General features: G+C 57.5%; 1 protein-coding gene across 1 annotated transcript in view; it reads left to right on the top strand.

Annotated features, from left to right (window-relative positions):
- The first annotated feature begins 404 nt into the window (after nucleotides 1–404).
- Nucleotides 405–21,620, top strand: part of NACC2 (NACC family member 2) — a 64,442-nt gene continuing 43,226 nt past the window's right edge. The window contains exon 1 of the mRNA XM_074331369.2: nucleotides 405–561. The gene's annotated coding sequence lies outside the window, so the exon portion shown is untranslated. The remainder of the gene's footprint in view (nucleotides 562–21,620) is intronic.

Raw genomic sequence — 21,620 nt, 5'->3', positions numbered from 1 at the left:
CCCTTCCGGCCAGCAGCCCCACTTGGCGCCGCATCCCGGAGGCTGCTTGGTGCAAACGCGGGGCGTGGCGCTCCAGGCCCCGGGGGAGGCGGGGGCCGGGGCTCCGCGGGTCCGTGCGGGTGCCGCAGGGCCGGGGAAGCTGTGGGTCCGAGCCGCGGTCCTAAAGTGCCCGGCAGCCGAGTCTGGCCCCGACCCAGTGCCCCGCGCAGGGTCGGACGCCCGGAGTTCCGGAGGGCGGCGCTCAGGGGAGTCGGGGAGCTGCCGCCGCCCACCAGGCCCGGGACCCTCGCGTCCGGGATCCCCTGGCCCAGCCCACTCCCCGCCCCCTCCCCGGGACAACCCTCCCGGGCGTCCACCTGGCGGCGAGTGCGCGCGCGCTCGCCCGGCGCGCTGTCCCTTTAACCGGCCCGCGGCGCCTCCCCCGCGCGCCCCGCCCCGCGGTGCGGCCGGTGCTGGGCGAGGCCGGAGAAAGTCCATGTGAGCGGAGCGCGCGGACGCCGGAGCACTTCCTGCCGCCGCGGCCGCCGCTGCCGCAGGCCGGACCGGGCCGGGCGCCCGCAGGTACGCCCAACTTGACGCCGCGCGCCGGGGTCGCCGCCGCACTTCCCCAAACTCCGCGGCGCCGGCCGCCCTCGCTGCCGCAGTGCCTGCCGCCGGCCCGCAGCCCAAGTTCGCGCTGCGCGTCGGCCGGGCCGAGGTAGCCGCGGGGCCCGGGCCTGGGGAGGCGTCCGGATCCGGGCCGGGCCGCACCGCCGCCCCACCGAGCGGGCAGCCCGGGCTGCGCACTACGGGCAGACCCCAGCCCAGGGCGTCTCCCCTCCCGCCGGCCTCTCCAGTCACTCGCCGCCCACACCGCCCCCCCATCCCCGCGCTGGGTGGACGGAGACCGGCCCTCAGGGGTAGGGAGGCCCGGGTGTGTTTGGCCCCGGGCCGGGGCCGAGGGGACACACACCTCCCTCCCGGGCGGGGGTCCGACGCGGGCCGCGCGGCTGCGCATCAGCCCGGCCTTGCGCCTCTCCCTCCTGGTCCCGGTGGGCCCCCTTCCGGGGGCGTCTCTGGACCCGTTCCCCCCCTCGTGCGGACCCCAACCTGGGAGAACGTGGGGGGCGGGCTGCACTGGGGGGCCTCCTACCTGAAATTCGCTGCTGTGTGCCTGCGTGGAAGCTCTTGGGGCCCAAGCCCTTTCTCCAGGAAAGCTCAGAGGTGAGCTCTGAGCCTGTTACCCACTGACCGCCTCCGCCAAGGCCAGGGCAGGGGGCCCAAGCCTGTCTGATGGTGTGGGGGTCGTGAGGTCAGAGGTCACTTCCAGTCTTCTCTTGGGCTCCTCAGAAGTTTGGTCTTGGGGCTGGCCATTGCCAACTCCACCCTTAAAACCTGTGGGTTTGCGGCGTGGGTCGGTCCCCTGGAGCTGGGCTCAGGCCATTCCCACAGCCGCCATCCTCCCGCCCCCCCCACTGCCCCCAGGGCCCCTGATCTGAGATGTTTCGCCCACGTGGGCATTTGGCTTTTTCTTTCTAGTGGTATTTTTTGGGACCCGTTGGGCATCCAGCTGCGGGTCCTCTGGCTGCACATTGTAGCTGAGTCCATTCTTTGTGTGGTAGGGGGCTGGGTGGGAAGGCCTGAGGCAGCTCTTCTTCCTGCCCCCCCTGAGGCCACCATTTGGTAAAGCACACCCCTGTGCCCCCATCCTTAGCACCACCCCCACCTGCTCTGTGCCTGTCTGTCTGGTCCGCCCTCAGTCTCTCTCCAGGTCTCCCCTCCTTTTCCCTCCCTCCGTCCAGCCTGTCCAGATGATGACAGTGTAGTACAGCGGTTCTCAGCCAGCTGATTGTCTCTGTGTGAGGTGTTAGTAAGACTCACAAGGACGCCAGGAGGGGCAGCTTCCATTATGGCCCTGTTTTACAGATGGGGAAACAAGGCTTGGCAGGAAGGATTAGGTGAAGGGTCAGGCAGCTGCCAGTCCTTCCATCTTCCCACAAACCACCTTCCCCTTCTCCCTGTGACCCACCGAACTGCTCTGTGGTGCCTGTCCCTCCAGGAGGCCTGCGGGCATTTCCCTGTGGGTCATTCTGTTGTTGGATGGCACCTTGGCTGGAGCCTGAGCCAAGGAAATAGAAGGAGGTGAGACCCAGGGCAGTTGGCCCCCTGATGTTTCTGTGAGCCGGCTGGAAGGAGCACAGAAGTAGCACAAGATACCACTTGTCACCTTTCCGCGGCCAGAGGTCTATTCTCCGTGGTCACACCCAGGGCGGGGACGGTGCTGGACGAGGTGTCTGATGCTGTGCTGGCCGTGCCGGGCCCGTCCATCCCATGGAGCCATTTAGAGCCTCCTGAAGGCTATGTGAGGGTAACTCACATTGGAGCAGCCGACCGTCACTTGTCTGCACGGAAATACTTCCGGGCTCTTTCTCACAGATGTGCTCAGAGGGGCCCTCTTTGGGAGGTGGGCTCATGGGTGACATTTTACAGAACCCTTTAAACCTCTCTATTTTCCAACTAAAACGTGAGTGTGCATTATTCACATCAAAGGGACGATGACAGGGACCTTTGCAGCCTGGGTTCCTTTTGCCGGGTTTGTGCCATGGGCTGGGGGGTGCCCACTACGCCTCAGGGGACAGAAGGTAAGCACTGTGACACTGATCCTTTCAAGGATGTTCCCAGACTCCCCTCTGACCCCCGATGGGATACCCAGGACAAAGCCACTGCCCGCCCCGCTGTCAGTTGCATCAATTGGGTCAGATCTCAGCCACCTGAGGCCTCATTGCCTCCACCCGTGACAGCACGTCGTGTCCACGCCTCCCCTGCAGCCCACCCCAGTCTGCCCCTTCCATCTCCCCCTGTGCTCTCTTGCCGGGGCTCAGCTCCGTCCTGACCCTCCCTGGCTGTGTTGTCCACTGGGCTGCAGGAGTGGCTGAGCCACTCTGGCTGGGGGCAGTGTGGTGAAGCGTGAGCTGCAGCCCAGGTCATAGCCCCTTGCTCCAGAACTCTCCAGCATGTTTCTCGTGAGATCAGGGCCTTCTGCACACCCCCCGTGTAAGGGGCATAGTTGGGAAGTGTTAGCTGGCCTGGGCCGGCCTCATGCCTGTGGTCAGCATCCCCAAGGAGTGCCCTGGGCCCAGGAACTCGGGGCTGGCCTTTCAGGCCTGGTCTTTTGAGGGAGAGCAAAGCCCTGTGGTGTGGTGCCACTGGGGGACGTTTCCCAAGAGCTTGTAAAGTCGGGTTGGGTGTGGGGTCTGCCTGTTTAGGGCTGGCTTACTTGGGCCTCTGCCTGTGGAGTCTTTGTGCCACTTGTCCCTGGGAGCTCTCCGAGCACCTCCTTCCTGCATGGCATGCTTTTCCAGGGACCCCTGGGTGCTCCCTGAAATGAGCAGTCTGGCCCTCAGGTGCTGCCAGGTGGGGCTGGAGCTTGTGGTTAGAGCCAGAGTCTCTATTTGGCTCTGTACCCCAATTCAGAGAGGCATGGCCCGCACCGTGACCCCTGGGTGAGGCCTGTGTCTCACCCGCCCCTCCCCAGCCTTGGACCCCAGGGTGCTATCTGGGGAAAGCACTGGGCTAATGAGGCCCGAGGAACTGCCTACCTCCCGAGCAGGGCGGGCATCCTGTCACCTCTTCTTCTCGTTTAGCAAATCCTCGCTCTCACCAGGCCTGGCTCTGGATGAGATCATTAGCAAAATATGCTCCTGGGCTGGCCGCTGGGCTCCCCCACTGTGTCACCTGCAGCTGCTTGTAGGGCTGGTGGCTGGCCTTCCTCTGCGGGGGGCCTCTGGCTTTTCAGGTTTTGAAAGTGGGTGCCTGTGGGTGAGGGTCTCTGAAGGGAGGGGCGGGGTGGGCACCAGGGGGTCTGGAAGTGTTTGGGACGTGAACTTTGGAGCATGGCTCCCTGGTGGCCTGTGGTTGGCATTCTCAGGATGAGGGCAGCACCCATGAGGACAACGGGTCCCATCGCTGCCGGCCTGAAGCACATGTGCACAGGAGAGGGAATCTGGGCTCTCTGGGTCCCTGCTCAGAGGTCTCTCCAGGGTCCTCTGTGGGCTTGGGTGGGCTGCTTGCCCTCTCTGAGCCCTGGCCTGGCCTTTGTGTTGTGATGTACTTAGTGGCTTCCTTAGTTCGGGCCTAGGTGTTGGTGAGCAGGACCAGCCTGGAGCCTCTGTGTAGGATGGGCTTGGCCTGGGGACCCCCTCAAGATACCCCCTCCCAGGAAGTGGGCTGTGGCCAGCGAGGGGCGTGTGCCCCTTTAAGGGGAGGCTGCTTCTCAGTGTGCAGGGAGGATGGAGGCATACTTTTCTCTGAGGCAGCGTCTCTGGTCCCATGGGGAGCAGAGGCTGGCTCTGGGTCTCTGAAGGAATCTTTCCCCTCCCCCTCGGCCCAGTGCCTGGCATCCAGGAGGGCACATGGCCATGGATGGGCCGGGAGCTTCTGGGCCCTGCCCAGCGCCTGCCTGTGTGCCTGGGAAGCAGGCAGGGCCGGGGGCGGGGACCACAGGGGCCTGAAAGTGTCCATATATAGTCACTGGGGTGAGCAATGAGCTGGGCTGCGGGGCTGTGTCCCAGGCCCAGGGTTGGCCGGCCCCTAGGCCCAGCCACCCGGTCCCTGAGGGCGGCCTGGATCTGGGGGAGGGGGTGGTGCTGAGGGAAGCTGGATTTGGGGCAAAGCGTCAGATATAGCAGCAGGCACAGGCTTAGTGCTGTAGGAGTGTTTGTTGATTGAAAATAAAAATTTCCTGGGCCCATAGTAGTCAGAATCAAGTGTATTTCTGGAGACAACATCTTTGAAAATTGGAGGCAGTAATGTGTGGCTGCCCCGTCCAGGGCCATCCGGGGCCCCTCACTGTGGGTCTTGGGGGCGGGATGCCTACTTGTCTGCAACCCCAGTCCTTGCCCCACAAAATGGCCCTCTTATGATGGTGGCACCTCCAGATGTCCCCTCCCCATCCCCACGGTACCAGGGGCTTCTGCCCAAATGGCTGGTATTTCCAGGGTTCCTCTGGGCCATCCGCTGTGGCTGTGAGTCCCCATCCTGGCTCTTGGAAGCTACCACTCAGCTCCCGGTCCTCGCCTTTCCCTGTCTCTGTGCCTAGAAGGGAAAAGTGACAGCCTTTGCTGCATTCCTGACTTCTGTGCTGTTAAAAAATCACACTGTTAACATAGTTTTGCTCATTTAATTTAGTTTCCATTGCATTGCTAAGCGCCTTTGTTAAATTTTGTATATTGATACTTTTTGTTGTTGTCAGCAGTTTTTTCTTTCTCTTTTTTGATATAAAGCCATTAGGGTGAGAGAAGATTAAAAAGATACATTACAATTAAAATGTTAATGAAATCTGCATCATATAACTTTTGAAACCCTTTAGGCATTAATCTTGCCTGTGTCATGTCCATTAACTTTGGCTATTCTTATTCCACACTGACCCCTGCTGAGAGATTTGGGCTATAATTGGATTTTTTTTAATACAAAAAGAAAAAAAAAGGCTTTTAAGAAAATAGAGGTTGAGTGGTGGCCTTGGCTCCTGAATGTAGAGAAAGGAGAGGCGCGGAGCAGGGGCGTCCTCTGTCGGGCTCCCATCTGAGTGGGCGGTGCGTCCCTCCCAGGCCCTGGGCCGCCTGCCCCTGGAGCTCCTGGCCTGGCCCTCTCTCCTTCCCAGTGGTTCCCGGTCCCTCCATCCACGTGGACCCTTCCCCCACCCCGTGGCCCCAGGGGGCACCGAGTGTGGATGTGTGCTCAGTGCTGGGTCTGTAGTCTTCCAGGTCACCTGCTCCCAGGCCACTGTTGTGGTGTGGGTGTGCGATGAGCCCTGATGTGGGGCTAAGGGGTGACAGATCACCCCTGGCCAGGCCTGAGGTGGAACATGGACATTCCAGTGGAACTGGAGCCTAAAGGCTTGAGTTCTCAGGATTCTGTGTCCCCCACATGTCGCATGGAAGTCTGGCCTCGTGGGTGCTGGGATCTTGAGCATGAGGCTGGGGAAGGGGGAGCCCCCCTTGCCTATTCCCAGGGCACTTGGGACCCCAGCATGACGGGCAGTAGATGCCCCGTGAACTTCTCAGTACAGACTCACCTTGGCCGTGGCCGGAGCCAGTGGTGGTTCAGACCTGGGCAGTGCCCTCGCCTGGGTGAGGCTCCGGCAGTGGGGGCATGGGTGGCCTGTGGCCTGTGGCCTATGGTGTCCGGGTCCGGCAGCTGGGTGGGCTTTGGTGGGCCCCGCTGCTGCAATCACAGTCGTCACGCTGGGAAGCTGGTCATGTGGTTGGCAGTGGGGCTGCAACAGACAGATTTCATGTCTGTGTGTTTTTGCAACACCTTTCTATAAAGGGAAACATAATTTAAAATATGATTACTTAGTGTTGTAACAGCCGCCTCAGCGCTCCACGCTATGTCGAGATCATTATCAGAGGTTGATATTAACTTGCAAAGAATATTATGCAAATTGCCCGCTGGAAACCTTCTCCCAGGATGCGTGTGGGGCGCGGGGCCGGTCCCTCCAGGAGTGACATGGTCCCGGACTCACCAACCAGTGGTCCCTGGACTGAATCTCAGGACACTGTCAGGAGTGTATCCCCTCCCTCCACACCTGGCCTCGTCCCTTGTCTGTGGCAGGGAGTACATGGGAGGGACACGGGGAGGCTCTGAGCAGGAAGAGAGCCGGTCGGTGATGCTTGTGGAGTGACTGTTGCCTCCACGCCAGGACCTGGCTGGCAGGTGCGGGGCTTAACTGAGGTCAGGTGTCGTTAACTCTGATGGGCTTTGGCTCTAACTGGACCTGGGGACTCATAGGCTCCCAGTGCTTGTGTGTCGGTCCCTGAGGAAGGGACTGAGGTCACAGCCCTGGCCTCCCCATGCTGCTGCTGACCCTGCTGACTGACTTAGCACCTGCCTTTGCAGCTTCCGGGAGCTGGGGCAGCCCCTGAGGGAGGTGACAGCCGTGGGGCGTGGACTGCCCGCTCACATCCAAGGCCTCTGGGAGACAGGCAGGGGGGCCGGAATGCGAAGTGGCTCCCTCCCTTATGAAGAGCGGTGCCCCCCACCCCCGCACAGCCCCCCAGCTGTTCTGATTGACGGGGGCTGCAGTCTCCCAACTTTAAGATTCCTCCTGAATGGCCCCCCTGTCCCACCATAACAAAGATATGCAACAGAACAAGTTTGGGGTAAAAATGCCCCTGACCCTACACAACAGAAGCACTGTTCCTGGGTTCTCAGGAGCAGTGTGCACCTGGCATCCATAGAAGCCGTGGGTACCCCAGATGCTCGCACCCAGTGCCAGCTGCTGTCGTCCCTCTGTGTCACACACCCGCACTTCTTGCTAAAGCTGTCTTGAATGGCAGGGCCTGGCGTGGGGTGTTGCCCCGTCCCAGGGCAGAGGGCAGACCCTCACTTCTCAGGGCAGCTCAGGGAGGAGGCAGACACAGCTCTGGGGACCCTGAGACCGGATGGGGCCTTGACAGCTCCCAGGATCCTGTTGGGACTGTCAGCCAGCGCCATCTTCAGCTGAGCGGCCGCTGCCCACAGAGCCCGACTTTGGAGGGAGTGTTGTCTTGTGGTTTGACCCCCATTTCTCACTGCATGCTGTGGGGTCCTGGGCCAACGCTGAAGCCTCCCTTGGCCTCAGTTTCTCCACAGGTGAAGTGGGAGAAGCAGACTCTGAGCTTTGAAGGAGAAACAGAAGTGGGGTACATCGCACTTCTCGTCACTAGAGTGGCCTCCAAAAGGCCATCTACAGGCTCTGTGCCCAGACACACTGGCTGGAGGGCTGGGAGGGGTCCCCATCTGCTTCTGCCCTCTGCGACCTGGCTGTTCTCCCTTTCCCACAGAGCCCACCCCTCTCCTGTTGTAGCTTCACCCCCACTGTGTGACTGCTGCTCTGGGGGTTCCCGTGGGGTCTGCCAGCTCCAGAAGGGCAGCGATGTTTATTTCCCTCTGAGGGGTGACAGGCTGGCAGGAGGACGTGAGCCTGTGAGCACCCTGGAGTATTGAGGGCAGTATCAGTGTCCCGGGACCCGTATGTCTGTAAACCTGGGGCTTAAAGCAACAGACATTTACTCTCTCACAGTTCTGGAGGCTGCAGGTCCAAAGTCAAGGTCTGCGCAGGGCTGGTTCCTTCTGGGGGCTCTAGAGGCAGATCCTTGCCTCTCCAGCTTCTGGTGGTGCCAGCCATCCTTGGTGTGTCCCTTGGCTTGTGGACGCATCACTCCCATCTCTGCCCCCATTGTCACATGGCCGTATTCCCTCTGTGTGTCTGTGTCCAAATTTCCCTCTTATAAGGACACTAGTCATTGGATGTAGGCCCCCCTCATCCAGGGGGAGGTCCTCAACTAACCACCTCTGAAAGAACCTATTTATAAATAAAGTCCCATTCTGTGGTTCTGGGTACACATGAATTTGGGGGGACCGTATTCAACCCAGTGTGGTGGGGGTCATGTAGAAGTCCTTTCGTGCCTGCAGGGGGCTGTCTCGGATGTGGGGCTGGCCTTGCTGAGATGGGGCCATGTGGGTTCAGCCCTGTGCTTGCCCAGGAAGTGGGCAGCCAGACCCACGGCGGTGCGCCCGGCGGGGGTGAAGGGCCGTGTAGGCCAGGGAGTCTGGGAGGAGCTTTGTTTTCAGGAGCTGGGGTGCAGGGCAGGAAATGGGGCCACTGATGGAGGAGGATCTTCCTGAGACCGTGTCTGTGGTTATGTAAGTTTGGGGACAGGAGGCAGAATTTGTGTTAATTGTCGTAACCCAGTTTAGTCGGCATGTCCATGTCATGTGAAGGGACCGGGAGAGGAAAAGCCTGTGGTCACAGTGGGGTCCCCGGGGCTGGGCCTGGCTGCTCGCTGGACCCAGGCTGTGGCACAGACTTGGGCCGCCGTGGTCTTCGAGCCCTCCCTTCCCGTGCGTCTTCCATGCCCCAAGAAGAAAAGTAGGACCGCGAAATTCAGGGAAGTGACAAAGGAATCAGGCAAAGAGAAAAAAGAGAGAGGTGGGTGGGTCCCCACAACGGGTCTGGAGGTGGGGGCCGGGGGGTGCCAAGGAGTTGTGCCATCAGTGGAGTCCAAACAAGCCCAGCCTCGGGGGGCCCTGCCACTCACCTGGGACCGTGAGGAGCGGGCGGCTGCAGCGGGCTTGAGAGCAGGCATGTCAGCAGGAGCCGGGGCTGGTGGGATGGGCCACGGGCCTCTCCTGGTAGGGAGCAGAGTCCCCTGGGTCTCTCCCACACCTCCCCCCAGCTCTCCAAGCCGAGCAGACCAAACTCACACCCCACCCCACCAGTGCAGATGGATGACCTCTGGGTGGGATGACAGGCGGGGGTCCGGAGGTGATGAGGGCTGGCCAGCGATGTGCTCTGGGCCTCTCCTCAGACGCCTAATAACCAGGAAAATGGAAAGCACCCCACGCAGCCCTGGGAGTCGGCGCCCAGCCTGATTGGGGGACTTCTGGTTTTCGGGGTGCTCCCCTGATACGGTTTCTGCAGGGAGGCAGGCAACGAGCTTCTGCCACTCAAGCCTGGAGGCCTGGCCACGTTCGCAGACTAGCTTCTGAAGGCTTTTACTCCGGCCAGGCATTGGGGTGAACCCCAGGGGGCAAGGGTTCCCCAGGATCAGGCACCCTCCTCGGGCTGGGGGCACGGTGACAGTTTCCTCCAGCCCGAGGGTCCCGAAGGTGGCCTCCTGCCCAGGCAGGCCCAGCCGTCATGTCACAGGCGTTCTGTCCAGCAGTGAGTTGGGTTGAGAAGCCCCAGCCGTCTGCCCAGCACGGACAGCTGGGGAGGTTGGTTCTGATGTCTAAGGAGAAGGTAGACGGTGACAAATATGAATTTACAGAGAAACTGCATGTACTGAACAAGGAATTTTTCCAGAACCGTTTGAGAGTAGGTTACCCCACAGTTGCCTGCTTCCCAGCCTCACGCGGCCCCAGTGGGCACCGTCACCAAGACCTGGGCAGTCCTGCTGGGCGCCCGGCAGCCCTCACCCTGCCCCGCACGCGTCCTTTGCAGCTGGAGAGTTGGGTGAAGTCTGTGTTCCAGGCACTTGTCTGGTCGGCTTTTAAAATGTTAATTTAAAAAAATTCTATTTACTTAACATTGATTATCTCAGCCACGTTTTGGTGCCACCTCAGTGGCACCAGGCGCAGTCACCCTGTTGTGTGCCCACCCCCTCCATCATCTCCAGGACTTTCTCGTCTCTCCAAACTGACACTCTGTCCCCATTAAACACTTCCACCCCCCCTCCCCAGCCCCGGCCCCCCATCTACTTCCTGTCTCTGAATCTGACTCCTCTGGGGACCTCCTGTGAGGGGGTCCTGCAGGGTTTGTCCTGGGACTGGCTCGTTTCACTGAGCACAGTGTCCTCAGGGTCCATCCACGTGGTAGCGGGTGTCAGGACCTCCTTCCTTTCAGGGCTGTGACATTCCACTGTGTGGAGGGACCATGATTTGCTTGTCAACCCCTCTGTCAATGGCTCCTGGGTTGTGTCCCCCTTTTGTCCTTCAGTACAATGCTGTTGCGGACGTTGTGTGCTCGTATTCGAGTCTTGTGTCTCAGGCTCCTTCAGTCTGGAACGTTCTGTGGTCTTTCCTTGGCTCTTGTGACCTGGACTCTGGAGTCCTGGCCAGTTTTGCAGGATGCCCGAGGCTACTTGGTACATAGCAATGTGTCTCGGCAGTGACGTGACAGCCTTGTGACTGTCCTGTTGTGGGTGTCACGTCTAGTCACTTGGGGCAGTTTCTCTCTGACGCTGTGTTTCCTTAACCCCTGGCAGCTGGGCCTGTGGTCACGGTGGGGGGTGTGCGTGGGGCCAGGACAGAGGGTGGGGTGGGGGGGAGAGCGGAGAGGCCACACCAGACCTCGTGTGTGTGGAAGGATTTGGGTCTTGGGCCCAGGCGCGGAGAAGCTGTTGAGTGGTGTGTGACGAGGGACCTGAACGAGTGATGCTGGGGTCATATTGGAACCAACTGCTCTTGGACAGGCAGGTCTTGCCCTGGCTCGGAAGTGGCCATGTCCTTCCAGTGTCCTGAGTGTAGGAGCCGTGAGCCAGGTGCTGGGCTGGCGCTGCTGCCACTGTCCCTGGCTGGCTCTTCCTCTGGGCTGTGGGGCTGTGCCCAAACTGGTGTCCCCTTCTGCTGTTGACAAGCGTGAGCAGAACTGGGGTAGGAGGCACGTGGTTTCCTCAGACCTGGAGCTGCTCTGGGGCCACCCTGGTTCTCGGTGGACATTGCCTGAGTCTGAGCAGCTCTGTCTGAAGCCAGAGGGTCCCCATTCCCTCTGAGCCAAGGTCAAAGTCAGGGTCGGTGGGATGGGGGTTGTGTGTTTTCTGGGGCTGCTGAAAAAGCAGACCACAAACTGGGCATACAAGAAGCAGAAGTTTATGCTCTCCCGGTTGAAGTCCCAAATCAAAGTGCTGCAGGGCCACGTTCCCTCCGGAGGCTCAGGGGAGGGAACCCCTGCCTCCCCCGGCCCCTGGCGCTGGGGTACGGGGACTCCTTGACTCCCAGCCACATGGCTCCCGTCTCTGCCTCGTTGTCACACGGCCTTCTCCTCTGTGTCCAGATTTCCCTCTCAGGAGGACACTATCGTTGGATTTAGAGGTCACCCGAAATTGAGTAAGACTTCAACTTAACTTGACTGGTTTCACCTGCAAAGACCCTCCTTTCACATAAGGTCACATTCTGAGGCTCCAGGTGGACATGAATTTGAGGGGGACCCTAGTCAGCCCAGTACAGGCGTGAAGGCCAAATTGTCCCCCTGCCCTGGCCCCTTTTCTCCGTGGCTGCTGCTCCCTTTCACCCCCCAGTCTCGGAAGGGATGGCCATGCTGTCTCCCTGAGCAGGGCGATGGCCGTGTCCCCGGTCTGCGAATGGGTCCCCCGCCCTCTGACCTCCTGTCTGCTGGGGGCTGGGGAGGGTGCCATGACCTCCTGTCTGCTGGGATGGCTCCATTCCCGAGTGGAGGACGAGGGGCGTGAGGCTTCCAGCCCAGTGCCAGGAGGGCTGTTGCGCACGCGGGGTTCTCCGTCAGACAGGAGGGTGTCAGCCAGATCCCTTTCATGTCAGCAGTGTGTCTGATGGGTCAGAAGTAGCAGCCGTAAAACACACAGGATCACTCCTCTCACTCTGAAATCTGACAGGATGGAGGCTGTCAGCACGAAATCCTAGTCATATCGTGGGCCATGCATGAGGGTAAAATCAGCAAAATAAAATCAGCTGCTTATGGTAAAGGTCATCTGGTTTTCTTTGTATGGAGAAGGAAAGCAGACCCTCAGGGTTAGTGGCCACCAGTGGGACTGTTCTAGCTCCAAGCCCCCCGACCCTGCAAGCTCTGGGGGCACACAGGGTGGGGGCCAGGGCTCTGCAGTGGGCCGGGCAGTTCCACCCACTGGCGTGTCTGTCGGGTCTGGGGATCCCAGGAGATGGATTGGGGTGCCAGCTGGTGGCAGGTGGGGGCCTCGCCTTGGCTCCGTTTTTGTTTTGTTTGTGACTCTGAGGGCCAAGGCTTACATGCTTCGTTGGTGAGGGCGTTCCAAGGTGGAGTTTGCATTGGTCGGCATTCCCCAGGGAGTCAGGCCGCTGTACCCACCATGGATACCTCACAGGTACCCGTGTGCTAGAGGTCCCGCCACCAGCTCGAGGCCATAAGGCAGAGGCTTGGTTGGGATGGCACCACTGGCTGCTCCACCGTCATCAGACCCCTGTCGCCCCTTTTAGGAGAAGCCCTTCCTCTCCCCCCATCCATACAGGGCATCCTGGGTGGTCCTGGTCTTGTTTTGTGATGAGCTGGCCCAGAGCCTCTGGCCAGTCACACCAGGACTGAGGGTCTCTGGAGAGTATCACCCCCCCCCACTTCACGGAAGGGAAACGGCACAGAGGGGTTGGTGGCAGAGCAGAGCGTGGTGTGGGGACATCCATGCCCACAGATGGTTTTCTCAGGGTTGCAGGGTGCTGCCCTGGGTGGGGCTGGGCTGGGTAAAGACAGCAAGAGCCCAGGGCAGCTGTGGTCCCCGCTGCTCCCAGCCCTGACCTCACCCTGGCGCTGCCTGCTTACCTGGGCCAGGTGCCTCCAGCTAGAAGGAGCCCTGGATCGGGGTGGCTCTACCAGGGACCAGAAGGAAGGAGCAGTGCCGTCACGGCCCGGGCAGGGGTGAGGTGGCTGCCCCTCCCAGGGCTCCTGGGTGTCCCTCAAGGTTTCGCTTCCTCCTTGCTGTGTCTGCACTGCGCTTTCGTAATAATTATAACGGAACGGAGCCACCGCGCGGGCTTCTCAGAGCCCCGGCCGCTGTGATTACATTACAGGCACTGATTTCCAAGAAACATCACGGGGGAATTCGTTAGAGCCGGCGGTGTAGGCGGAAGCCCCACAACGCGTGCTGTGCCCGCGCTGCCTTCTGGATGGACGGACGTGGGGAGAGTGGCGCCTGAGCCCCGCTCCTACAGGGAGGAGGTGCTCACAGGATTCCCCATGTGCTGACCTGTCCCCACCCGCTCCGCCTGCTGGGGTCGCCTGGGGGAGTGATGTGTGCAGGTCCAAGTTCACACGCTGACCCCGTCTGCTTGGAGCCCCTGGGGGCTGGCTGGCCCGTGTCCACCCACAGCCCTTGCTCTGCGTTTCCAGCAGCCGGGGGCCCTGCAGGTCCCAAAGTGGCTGTGTCGTTTCCCAGTTTTGTTTGCTCACCCTCCTTGGGGACTCTTTCCTGTGCTCCTCGCGGGTTCTGGAATTTATGAGCACAGACGGGCATATTGTTTCTTTTCCCGGAGATGATGTGAGGGCTTTGACCCCGGGCTGTGGTGTCCCAGATCTGCGCTGCTCTGTCACCTCCATTCCTGCGAGCGGCCGCCTGCAGGGTCAGCCATCCCCAGGCCTCTTGGAGGGCACAGGGGCTGGCCCTCCCAGGCCTTCCTCAGGCCTGGGGACAGGCCTGTCCTGCTGCTCACACTGGCTCCTGCCCAGGCTGATGTGGAGATGGCCTTCCTGCTTGTGACAGAGCGAGAGCCCAGTGGGCCCTCCCAGTGCTGTCCTGGAGCCCAGAGAGCTGTCCTCCTGGAGATGAAGAGCAATTCTGAATAAGTGGTCACTTATTCTGAATTTAAAGTCAGCCTAACATGAGTGCTGGAAACATTGACCTCTCACTGACTTCCGGCCCTGTCACCCTGAAGGGCGTGTCTGCAAGGCCGTGCAGTGGGTCAGTGTTGGTGCCACCCTCTGGCCGCCTAGCTCAGGCCTCTGGCGGGTGTCCTCTCCCGAGCCCCTTCTGCTTGGAGTGTCAGAGCCCTCCCCCGCCTCCATGTGTCTTGAGAGGAGACCCCCTGACCCCGTCCACCTCCCCCCCAATAAGATAAGCGACAGCATCACACAGTGTCCTCTGTTAACTAAATTCTGTGCCACCTGGACTGGAGGCAGTGTATGTGCTGAGGTGGAGTTGACATTTTTTGAGACCCCATCAGAGTTCTCAGTGAGCTGATGTGCGGGGGTGCTGGCCATGCAGGCCCCCTGCAGAGGGCCCCATGGGTAGATGGAAGGGATGGAGGGTTGCAGCTGGTGGCCTGAGGGCTTTTCCACTCCACCTGTGTGTGGGCGTTGGCTTCCACCTCCACCCACGTTATTCCTCCAGTCCAACCAGAGGTGAAGAGGGCAGCCCGGGGTCCCCAGGCTGCACCTTGACAGGGTCACAGCCTGAAGGACAAGGGAGCCATGGTGTCCTGGGATGCAGGCTCTGCTCCACCTGCTGGCCCCCAAGGTCCAGCCTTGTGTTGGTAGGAAGCGTCCCCTGCCTAGAGGCCAAAGCTGACAGCCTGCCAATTCTGTGGGGCTGCGGCAGCTCACGCCTGGGGAGCCGGCCGGCGGCAGCCTCCCCCTCGCTCCCCTTGTGGGCTCCACTCTCACCCCTCCCCTTGTACTCTGGCCGCCTTTGCCCAGGACAGTCGCTCAGACAGTCAAGTGAGCCGGTTCCAGGTGCTGGGCCCTAAACTAATGGAGTGTGCACTTTATTTTAAAAAGCCATGATTGAAGTCAAATTAACATATTTACCTTCAGTGCTCCCACGGGATCGCTAGGGAATTGGAGAGGTGCGACAGTGGCTCCAGCATGTGGTGACAATGACAGGGATGGTGGCGCCCAGCAAGTGATCCTCAGGAGTGCTGGCTCCAGTCTCCTATCAGCTTCCTCCCCTGCTCCCCGGGGCAGAGACTGGGTTGGGGCTGCACGCTGCCCCCCAGGCTGCTGGGACCAGGACTGGTGGCCCTTCCGAGCCCTCGCCCTCGCCTCCAGGCTTCACTGAGCCCGCACATGGCTGACACCTGGTGCCCTCCCTCTTGCTGGCACTGGGCTGGGTCCCTCCGGCCTGTGTGCCCAGCCAGCGTATGGCCCAGGAGCACTTTGGCCTGGAATCCTGCCTGTGGACGAGGCCGCAAGACCCAGGTTCCTGGTCCTGGGCCAGTGGGCAAGCTCCGGTCTGCTCTGAGCCTCAGTTTCTCTGTTTGTAAAATGAGGTGATGCTGATTCTCCTGAGCTTTTTAAACTCAGGAGAAATGGACAAGATATGTAGGACCTGGGAATTTAGGCCATTGACACAAGAGTTAGGGACACCCCCCCCCCCAACATGTATTTCTTATGGAAACGATTCTGAGGTCAAAGGGACTGAGGTTTGGGGGACTTTAGGCTGAGGGGAGTGTGGGGCTGGCGGCCCTGGCTGCGCACTGCGCTGGGGGTGTGCCTGGGCCCTGGATCTGTGGGCGCAGCCTCTGTGGGCGAGCCTTGTCCCCCACCAGCCTACCCACCCCCCGGACCGTCAGCATCTTGTTTTTGAAACTTGAGTATGGATTGCTTAGCTATAATACTAAAATTTTATAATGAAAACTAATAATAGAATGATGTTATTTACCTTATTTTCTCCTTCGAAAAGCACGCATTTATGTAATGAAGTACAGCCCAGGGTTTACACTCATCGTTCAGTTCTCAGACTGCTTTCACTCAGCTTTTATCACCATACAAGTGGCTATTTTAAGCACATGTGGCCCTGCAGCCTGCAGAAAAGTGCACAGATCCTAAGTGCAGGGTTTCGTCCATTTTTATGCAACCCACACGCCCCGGGGAGTGGGGTGAAGGGGAAGGCCAAGGTCAAGGTGCTGCCCCCAGACGCCCCTCCCCCCCACCTTCTAGCACCCAGAGGAGTTTGCTGTCCTTGAATCTCATGTAAATGAATGGGGTCTGGCCTCTTTTGCTCAGTCCTGGACTGGCAGGTGTGCAGGTGCGTCCTGGGGACAGGTGGTATTGGAGAAGGACCCTGGCAGGTGTTCCGTGGGGACTCGTCCACTTTTTCAGGATCTAATCTGTCATTGTGGGCCCTTGGGTCCTTTCTGCTTGGGTCTGTTATGGCACCCTCTGCGCCGAAGGATCAGGGTGAACAGCTGGGGCAGGAGCTGCACACGGGTGACCCCTCAGAAGATCCTCCCGGGGCCTCGTTTGCATTTCCCTGGTGACAGACACCTTCCCGCCTTTCCTGGCCTTTGCCGTCTGGATGTTGTGTCTCATGGGTGCCTATTCGAGCCCTTAGCCTCCCGCCCTCCCGTCCGAGTTTTCTGTTTCTTCATCGACTGTAGGATCTTTCCCCTGCTCAGTGCGCATCCTTCCCTTTACGGGAATCGCAGATGCCTCCTCCCTCCTGTCCTTTCCATTCATGGGCACACTTTTTAGTGAAACACAGTTTATCGGCAACTTCCTTTGTGATTGGTCCTGTTTGGGAACTTGTTGCCAAAGGACACGTTTCTCTTCTGTTCTTAAAGCTTCACGCTTGTGCCTTTCACATGTAGGTCTGATAAAGTAAACTTAAAATTTTAAATTGTGCTAAAAATAGATAACGTTGACCATCGCAGCCACATTTCAGTGCCAGCTCAGTGACATTAGGCACAGTCACACTGTCGTGCGGCCACCCCCTCCATCATCTCCAGGACTTTCTCATCTCCCCAAACTGACACTCTGTCCCCATTAAACACGCACACTCCTCCCTCTCCCAGCCCCCCCCCATCTACTTCCTGTCTCTTGACCTCCTGTGAGGGGGTCCTGCAGGGTTTGTCCTGGGACTGGCTCGTTTCACTGAGCAGTGTCCTCAGGGTCCGTCCACGTGGTAGCGGGTGTCAGGACCTCCTTCCCTTCAGGGCTGTGATGCCCCACTGTCTGGACAGGGAAGCTGGCTTGGAGCATTTGAGGAACTGAGTATAGTCATTGAAGAAAGAATTGTGGACTCAGATTGTTCAGTTGGCTGCACAATTGCTGAATGGCCCACAGGAAAGGAAACCATACCCTTTGGGCTTCTCTTTGCTACTAGACAGAAATCACTTGCATCTCTTTGGGTCACAAATCTAAGAGTTAGCATGTCACAGAGGCTGGGATGTAATCAATATCACGTAGCAAAAGACACGTGTGACGTAATCCTGGTGGACCTGCTAGACAGTCCTGTGACACAGGAAGGGCAAGCAGTCGCCCTTTGCCGTATTTCCAAGTTTTTTGTCATCGTTCTTAGCAGCATCTCTTTGTGATCAGACATGGTCGCCAAGTATAGTTTTAAAAGTGGGTTTCGTTGTGTTCTGTTTCGTCCTCCCCCCAGCAGGTGGGGCCCTGGGGGTGTGGCCTGTGGCTCCAGAGCTGTGGGCCCTGGGCCGCTGGGAAAGCTGGTCCCCTTCCGGCTGGCCAGCTCGTGAGCCCGCACAGGTGGCTGTCAATGGCCTCGATGGCTCCAGAGCTGATGTGTTTGCTTTCCCCAAGTCATGTCCGTGGGCTCCCACAGCACTGCGCCCAAGTTCTCAGCTGCACAGTCAGCTTGTCTGGCTCGGTGAGGGGGGTAAAAGATGCCCAGTTCCCAGGGGACCAGCGTCATAGCTGTATTGTCTGCTGCAAGAGACAGGGCTCTGCAAGTAGGTGTTTCTGATCCTGCGGCCAGGAGAAGGCACATGTGTGTGAGCATTTCCTGTGGTTTGCAGAAGCCAGGCCACATGGAGGACTAGTGGTGACCCAGACGGAAGAGGAAGCATGTCCCTTCACATTCCAGGATGAACCCCGTTAGATGTCATACCGGTTCTCTCGCTCATCGCAGTCAGCGGGGACCTGTTAGCAGCCCATGACTTCATGGACCTCTAAGCCGTCTGGAGACCTGGTCCTTTCCCTGTGGGGTGACAGCTCTCTAAGGGCCGAGCCCGTGCAGGGTACCCCCTTGGGAGACGTGAATGGACAAGTGTCCAGTGTCCCTCTGTGTGGACAGCCTGTTTCTGGCCTCCAGCAATAAGATGCCACCTGTTGATGACCAGACAGAATTGGTTATTTCACACGGAAGCCAACAGCCACAGCCCAGAGGAAGTCACTGCACAGGGTTGCACGGAGCCACGGCGTCAAGATGTGGCCACTGTGTCCCCACAGTGAGAACTTGAGTGGACGGCGAGGACAGAGCCGGTCTGGATGGGAACTTGTGGGAGTCACATTCTCACGAGTCACACTTGATGGTCAAGCTTAACCCCGGAAGGTTGGCCCTGGACTTCACGCCTCCTCCTGGGCGCGTCTTACCTCGGAGTCGGGCATCACGGCCGGTCCCATCCACCCCGGTACCCCCATCAGAAGCTGAAGGCAAATGTTTATGGTGGACTGTGGGCCCTCCAGGAAACTCCAGACAGTCCAACCTTGTTTATCGTAGGCTCTGATTTAGGGAAGGTGAAATGAGTATCATCAGAAGAGATGGCGGCCTCCGGTTAGTAGAATGATGTATGGTTTGAGCCTGGCTTTCCATTAATCAAAGGGACCGTAAAGTATTTCAAGTCATCTTAGAATCAGGAACACCTTTGTAAGGAAGCTTAACCGCAGGTGTGAAGAACTTTAAGAAAAGCAAAAAGTCAGGGATGTGACCGTGCGAAGAGGGGAAAATCTCTGGGGAGACTTGGGGTCAGCTGTGGGGCCGAGGGGACCTTTACCACCCCGTCTGCCGGCTGACTCAGCACCCCGGCACCAGCCACCAGTGGGACAGACACCAGGCTCTGGTTTACAATAACACGTATAGCGCTGGGCCGTACAGTGCACCACCACCTTAAAGAAAACTATCTTATGGGTAAACCCATCAAAACCAAGCCAGTTTTGTCAAAACTGTGACATTGAGTGGCTTCTTTTCAGACTCAGTAGTTATAGGTATTATAAATCCAGGGAAATAGAGGTCACTTTCAGCACACCTCCCAGTTTTCCGTACAGTCACATGAGTTTACCTTCTATCCCTGGTTACATTCAGGAACAACCAGACTTTTCATTTTAAGACAAAATACCTCTTTTCCCCACGATAATAGAAACATCCTTTGATATACAGTTGATCCTCGAACAATGCGGGGTTAGGGGCGCTGACCCCCATGCAGTCGAAAATCCACGTACGACGTTTGACTCCCCAAAATTCAGTGACTGACAGCCTGCTGCTGACTGGAAGCTTCACCGATAACAAAAGCAGTCGAATAACACGTTTTATATCTTGTATGTTTTGTGAGGTTCACCCACATTGTCTCCTGACTCAGCCCTTCATTCCTTTTCGAGGCTGAATCATAGTCCACTGTGCGTACGGATCACCTTTTGTTTATCCATCATCCCTTGATGGACACCTGGGTTGCTCCCACTTTTCGGCTCCTGTGAGGAGTGCTGCTTTGCATCTTCGTGTACGAGGCTTTGCGTGGACGTAAGTTTTCATTTCTCTTGGGTAGACACCTAGCAGTGGAGTTGCCGGGTCATACGTTTAACTTTTTGAGCAATTACCAGACTGTTTTCTAAAAACGGCTGTACCGTTTTACATCCCCACCACAGCTTCACTAACGTTTTTATTTTTGTCTTTTTTATTCTGGCCGTCCTGGTGAGTGTGCAGTGCCATTTGACTGGTTTTGATTTGCATTTCTCTGATGGCTGCTGGTGTTGGGGAGCTTTCCATGTGTGCTCACTGGGCATTTGTGTACCTTTGGAAAATGTCTTTTTAAATTTGGGTTGTCTTCCTATTGTTGAATTGTCAGAGTTCTTTATAGTCTTGTATATAGATGCACAAGTCTCTGACCTATATGATTGGCGGATATTCCTTTCCAGTCTGTCTTTTCACTCTCTCAACGGTGTTCTTTGAACACAAAAGTTTTTAATTTTGATGACGTCTAATTGATCATTTTTTCCCCTTTCGTTGCTTGTGCTTTTGTTGTCATGTCTCAGAATCCATTGCCTATTCCAAGGCCACCAAGACTTGTACTGTTTCCTTCTCAGAGTTTTACAGTTGTAGCTCTTACAGTAAGTCTCTGATTCACTTTCAGTTTTGTGTGAGGTGGGGTCCACCTGCAGTGCGTGACACGTGGAGGGATGCCCAGCTGTCCCAGCGCTAAGTTGTGAAAAGACCGTTGTTGGGACCCTGGGTCCTGTTGTTGAAAATCAGTCGACCCTACACACATGGGTTTATTTCTAGACTCTCACTTCTATGGCATTGACCCGTCTGTCCATATGCCAGTGCCACACTGTCTTGACTACCGGAGCTTTGCAGCCTCTTAGGAAATCAGGAGGTACGAGCACCCCAACTTTGTTCTTTGTCAATATTGTTTTGACTACTCTGGGCCCCTTGTATTTCCATGTGAATTTTAGGATTGGCTTGTCCCTTTCTGCGAAGATGTCAGCTGAGAGTTTGATGAGAGCGCCTTAACTCTGTAGATGAATTTGGGGAGTCGCCCCATCTTAGCAATAGCAGACTTTCTCATCCACCAACGTGGGTGGCGTTCCACTTGTTTAGACACTGAGTTTCTTTTAACAAAGTTGCGTTTTCAGAGTGTAAGTTTTACACTCCTCTGGCTGAGCTCATTCCTAAGTAGCTTACTTTTTTTTTGATGTCTTACGTGGAATAATTTAAATTTCGTTTTCAGATTGTTCATCATATGTGTATAGGAATACATTTGATTTTTGTGTCCTGATCTTATGTCCTGCAACCTGGCCGAACTTTTGTATTAGTTCTAACAGTGTTTTGGTTGATTCCTTAGACTGTTCGATACACGAGATCATATCACCTGTGGACAGAGATAGGTTTACTTTTTACTTTCCAACTGTCTGTTACTTCATTTTCTTGCCTAACTGCCCTCGCCAGGACCTCCAAGACAGTGCGCCCTCCCTGCTTGTTCCTGATCTTGGGGGGGGCACCCTCGTTCACCATCGAGTGTGATGTTAGCTGTGGGTTTTTCACATGCCCTTTGTCAGGCTGAGGAAGTTCTCTTGAGTGTTTTCATGTGTTGTTTATGTGTTACGCATTTTTAGATGACAGATGTTAGAATTATCTGACGGGTTTTAAAGCCACGCTCCAGTATTCCAGCATTCCACAGTCCCAGAAGTGTAAGTCCAACACAATTAATTTTGATATCAGTTTGTCAGAATCATTCAGTGCAGTTGACGATATACTTTTACATTTCTTTTCAAACTCTTGAGCATGACGTAAAAGTAACACTAGCCTCTCTGATTGGCAGAACAGTACAAAGAGTTTGGGAAATTCACATTACTCTCCTCGCGAGGAAACATCCGGATATGCAAGATAAAACATGAGCTGGGTTTGTAAATCAGGGAAAAGACAGCAAGTTGTTTTTTAACCCAAGTTACCAAAGCGGTCTGATTTGTCCAGGATTCCCCTTGGTTACAG

The sequence above is a fragment of the Rhinolophus sinicus genome, chromosome 16, assembly GCF_057876585.1.
Source record: "Rhinolophus sinicus isolate RSI-liver-muscle chromosome 16, RSI-T2T, whole genome shotgun sequence".
NCBI classification, from domain to species: Eukaryota; Metazoa; Chordata; class Mammalia; order Chiroptera; family Rhinolophidae; genus Rhinolophus; species Rhinolophus sinicus.
This window is presented reverse-complemented; position numbering and strand designations above follow the sequence as displayed.